The sequence below is a fragment of the Arachis duranensis genome, chromosome 9 (genome assembly GCF_000817695.3).
Source record: "Arachis duranensis cultivar V14167 chromosome 9, aradu.V14167.gnm2.J7QH, whole genome shotgun sequence".
NCBI lineage: Eukaryota > Viridiplantae > Streptophyta > Magnoliopsida > Fabales > Fabaceae > Arachis > Arachis duranensis.
The window spans coordinates 35,519,803-35,525,606 of record NC_029780.3 but is presented as its reverse complement, the minus strand read 5'-3'; positions in this window follow the sequence as shown (position 1 = coordinate 35,525,606).

The window sequence follows — 5,804 nt, the reverse complement described above, 5'->3', positions numbered from 1 at the left end:
TGTCAAGAAAAAAGGAGGAACAACCCACGGAGAAACCCAAGATATACCATAACTATACTTCTATTCGAGAATCTTTAGTAGACGACTATCGGGAAATATGTAACACGAAAAAGATCCCACACACCCGGCCTAATTAAGCACAAAAGGGGAGGAAGTCAGACCGAATACTACGAATACCACAAAATCTACGGGCACCCCACCAACGAATGCTACGACTTGAAGAATGTTATACAAAAATTAGCCTGAGAAGAAAGGTTGGATCGGTTCCTAGCCAACAGAACGGACGAGCCAAAAAAGAGAAGGAGAGATGAAGAGGGTGGGCGAGCTGAACGTCCCCCTCACACTCCTAAAAGGCACGTTCATATGATCAACGGAGGATTCGCAGGAGGCGGGATCTGCAAATCGTCCCGCAAAAGACACCTTAAAGAAGTATACCACGTCAGAGAAGGGGATAGGTCACCCAACCTCCCTATTATTTCTTTCACCAAAGAAGACGCCGCTGGCATCATCCCTGGACACGATGACCCTGTGGTCATTACCATCATACTGGCCAATGCCAACCTCCACCGAACACTGGTTGACTAGGGAAGCTTCGCAGATATCCTATTCAAACCCGCCTTCGATAAGCTTGGACTACAAGAAAAGGAGCTCAGAACATATCCCAACAGCCTATTTGGGCTAAGGGACGCTCCGATCCAACCCCTCGGATATATACCACTGCACACGATCTTCGGAAAGGGAGCCCGGTCCAGAACATTAAGCATAGAGCTACATCGTGGTTGACGTGAATTCCGCGTACAACGCCCTTACAGGTTGGACGGCCTTAAATCAGCTCACCGCAGTAGTCTTTACTCCACACCTGTGCATGAAGTTTCCAACTCCAGAAGGCGTAGCCATCGTCATAGGAGACCAAAAGCTCGCACGACACTGCTACAATGAAAGCCTGAACCTAAAAGGTGATCCCAGAGGAAAAGAGGCCAATGCCGTTGAACTCGGAGGAGCCCAGGCTCGCAAAGAACTTTGTCCTCAACCAGAAGGCGACACCGAAGAGGTCCAAATTGAAGACACCCTAGATAAAACAATGAACATAGGTGCAAACCTAAAAGAAGACCTAAAGGAGCTGCTAATAAAGTTCCTAAAGGAGAATTCTGACCTGTTCGCGTGGAAGGCTGCGGACATGCCCGGCATAGATCCCGGCTTAATGTGCCACAAATTGGGAGTGTACCCTGGATCTCGACGAGTGCAACAAAAGCGTAGAAAGCTCGGCCCGAAGAGATCACAAGTCGTGGAGGAACAGGTATAGGCCTTACTGGAGGCAGGGTTCATAAGGGAGGTCAAGTACCCATTATGGCTGGCCAACGTCGTATTAGTCAAAAAGGCAAATGGAAAGTGGCGGATGTGTATAAACTACACTGACCTCAATAAAGTCTGCCCAAAAGACCCCTATCCCCTCCTGAATATCAACACCTTGGTCGACGCCTCATCGGGATACAAGTACCTCTCCTTCATGGACGCCTACTCATGGTACAACCAGATCCCAATGCATCAACCCGACCAAGAGAGGACCTCGTTCCTAACCCCAAAAGTGAACTACTGCTACGTAGTTATGCCGTTCGGACTAAAGAACGCAGGGGCTACATATCAAAGGTTGATGAAAAAGGTGTTCGCCGACCATATCGGGAAGCTGATAGAAAAGTCTACGTAGACGACATGATGGTAAAAACCTAAAAAGAAGAAACAATGCTGCCCGACCTCGCTGAAGTATTCACCACCATAAGAAAGCACGAAATGAGACTAAACCCCACAAAATACACCGAACCGAGCTATAAGGTCTGGGTTGGACGATGATAAAGGGACCGACCTCTTTGAAAGGTTGGCCCATTGGACGACCTCTTTTGTAAAGAGCTCGGACAATCACTGCAAAGGCCCAAGGAGGCCCAGAATGGAAAGACCACCGTCTACTAGAAGGCGGTTGGCCAAAAGATATGATCTCGCTCACAAAAGATAAGATAAGATAACAAACTTATCTCAAAGGAAGATCACCAAACACTACTATAAATACACTACAACACCCAGGTATAACACACACTCTAATTCTACCAAAAAACCTGCCTAAAGTCTGTATTGACTTAAGCATCGAAGTCTCTTGTAGGTACCACCATCCCCCGGTGATCGAGGACCAGCAGCATCTCAAGCTCCACCAAGTCGGACGCGACAGCCTTGGCCAGACCAGAAGATCTCCTCCGAGATCGACCTCCCTATTTCAGGTAACCCTCGGAACACTAACCTTTACCTCTTCTTCAAGTCATTCCTTAAACTTCTTAAGCACTAAAAACCTCTTAGATAAAAATAAAACGTCAATTAATAAATTTTTGAGCCTTATGGCCGAATTTACAACAAACAACAAAGGAGAAAAGGGAGTGGTTTCTCACCCTTTTGAGTTTGATTTTGGCTAGCTTGAATTTTTTTCTTGAAACTCCTAAAAATGACTTGTTAACCAAGAAGAAACAACATAAATCTCTTAAGGAAGTTTATCAAGAAAACCTATTAGTGAAGAGAAGAAACTAAGAGATTTTGTTACTAATAAATGAAGAAGGAGATAAGAGGGATGATCTTGATTCCTTGAATTCTTGAGAAGTGGAGGTGTGTTCTTGAAATTTGAGGAATAAAGTGGTGTGAGTTTATCTTGAAACCCTTGTTCTTTTTCTCTTTCATTCTCAGCCTTCTTTCTCTTTTTTTTTCTCAGTTCCTTTTTATGTTCTTAATCTTAGTGAAATTTTGATGATGGATGAAGAAAAAAGAGAGGAAATATATGTTAGTTAAGGAAAAGAGATTTAAGTATGTGTTAATCATTTTTTTTCTCTCTTTTAATTTTATCTTTATCCCTGAATTTTAACACATGACTTAATCACGTGCTTTTGTTAAAGAGAGAGGGAGAGGTTTGGGTATGGTGAAGAAGAGAGAGTGATTTTGATCATATAGTTAAATATTTAATATCCAATCATTATTATTTTAGTTTAATTTACCTCATAGAGAATTAATATGTGGTGGTTAATGTTTTATGAGAAGAGAATAAAGATAAAACTTGTAGTAGTTAGGATTGATTTTTGGAGAATAATTATAAAAAATAATAGTTATTTTATCACTGATTTTTATTGTAACAGATAAAGCAAAGAATCATCCCAGTATGAGTATCACTAGTATCATATTTTATCTCAACTCTAAAATACCTCTAAAATATTTTGGTGAAGCTAAAATAACTAAAAAATATCAATAAAAGAGTTTTACTGGATAAATATGGACTCGATAATTAAAAATCATCATTAAAAAATATTTTTTTGTCCTATATAAAAAATAATATTTTAATATTTTTTTATACGAGTCCACCTCGTTACCTCAAGGGGAACCGTATCTTTTAATTTAGATTTTACAAATTCCTATAACAGAATTTTCAAAATATTATTCCATAAAGAATTGAGTTCTTACATCTATTATTTTTAAATACTATACACAAGCAAATATATTGTATGTTTTTGTCTAAATTATTTTTGTCTTAATACATTGACGTTAGGATTTTTGCCAGTAAAAAATTTCATAAAAATAGTCGTGTTGTAGATATAGTCTCTAAACCGACAGAAATCCCTTTCGTACAAACGTTTTGGTTGTCACAAGTAACAAACCCCTTTAAAAATTGTTAACCAAGTATTTAAATCTCGGGTCGTCTTCTCAAGGAATTGCAGGGAGGTATGTTCTTATTATTGGTTATGAAAAAGTGTGTTTGGGGTTTTGGATTAAGGTAAAAGGTACGAGTATATTTTTAAAGCAATAAAAATAAATAAATAACTGTAAAATAAACTCTTGGCAAGGTATGTGAACTGGAGGTCCTATTCCAGTTATCCTTATCAATTGTAATGAGAATTGGAGTTTTCTCCCACTTTGTTAACCTCTAACTATGAAGGTAAGTTAAGTGGATGAATTCCAATTTTCAATTAACAATGAGTTTGATAACTCAAGAGTCACCAATTAATCAACCACAGCCAAGAATGTAAAAAGCTAAATTAAAATATAAATATCTGAAGTACCTTAAATTCATTCAAAGCAGTAAAATCTAACATGGAAAATATTCATAAGCCAATTGGGCAACAGGAAAATCCAAATTATTTATATCAATAAAAAAAAGCAATCATCAATCTGAAATATCTCAAATAACATTAATTAAGAAAATCAGTCTAAACATGGAACATTGAAAATAAATGAAAATAAAGAACCTGGGATTGAGAGTCACTCCTAAAACCAAGAGAAGTCCTAATCCTAAGAGAGAGAGAGGAGAGAACCTCTCTCTCTCTAAAACTACATCTAAAACATAAAAAGTGAATTATGAGTATATGATAATGAATGGATGCATTCCCCCATTTTATAACCTCTAATCTGTGTTCTCTGGGCCGAAAACTGGGTCAGAAACAGCCCAGAAGTCACTTCCAGCGCTTTCTGGTCCGTACAGGTCGCGGAAGAGTGACGCGGTCACGTCGTCCACGCGGCCACGCGGGTTGCGCTCTTGCCAGGTCACGCGTCCGCGTGACCCACGCGTTCGCGTCGCCTGGCGTCGGGGCAGCTATGGCAAATTATATATCAAATCGAAGCCCCGGACGTTAGCTTTCCAACGCAACTGGAACCGCGTCGTTTGGACCTCTGTAGCTAAAGTTATTGCTGTTTGAGTGCGAAGAGGTCAGGCTGGACAGCTTAGCAGTTTCTCCAACTTCTTGTATTCCTTCCACTTTTGCATGCTTCCTTTCCATCTTCTGAGCCATTCCTGCCTTGTAATCTCTGAAAACACTTAACACACATATCAAGGCATCTAATGGTAATAAGAGAGGATTAATAATAAGCAAATATAAGTCCAAAGAAAATGTTTTCAATCAAAGCACATAATTAGGAAGGCAAATGTAAAACCATGCAAATAGTATGAATAAGTGGATAAAGAGTTGATAAAAACAACTCAATTGAGCACAAGATAAACCATGAAATATGGGTTTATCAACCTCTCCACACTTAAACATTAGCATGTCCTCATGCTAAGCTCAAGAGAAACTATAAAGATGAAGAGGAATGGTAGAATGTATGAGATGCAACCTATGAATGCAACTAAATGAAAAATGTTTCTACTTACTTGGTTAAAAGCAAATAAATCCCCAAGAATAAATATGAAATGGATTTCACTAATTCAAATCATAAAAATAAAGTACAAATAGACTTGTAGAAGAAAATAGCTCATGAAAGCCGGGAATAAAGAATCGAGCATCGAACCCTCACTTAGTAGTGTATATCACTCTAATCACTCAAGTGTTTTAGGTTCGATTCTCTCAATTCTCTACTAACCTTGCTTTCTAAAGCTTGCTCTTCATCTAACAATCAACATAAATTTAATGCATAAATACACATATCAAGAGGTCTTTTAAGGGTTGTAATGGGGTTAGGGTCAAGGTAGGATTGTATTTGGTCAAGTGGACTAAAATCTGAATCCTTAATTAACTTAAAATTTCCCACCTAACTTAAACAATCCATGTAATCACAACACAACATCTAACCATCCATTAACCATGTTTTCCACATATTCATGCATTCTAATTTCAAGTGTAACTCATATACATTGCTTTCACTTACTTTGGGGCATTTTGTCCCCTTTCACTTATTTTGCTCTTTTATATATATATATATTTTCTTTTGTTTTTCTCAATGCATATGATTAATTTATTGAATGCACGAACATGTCCTAAACATTTCTTTCACATTTTCAGAAAATTCTA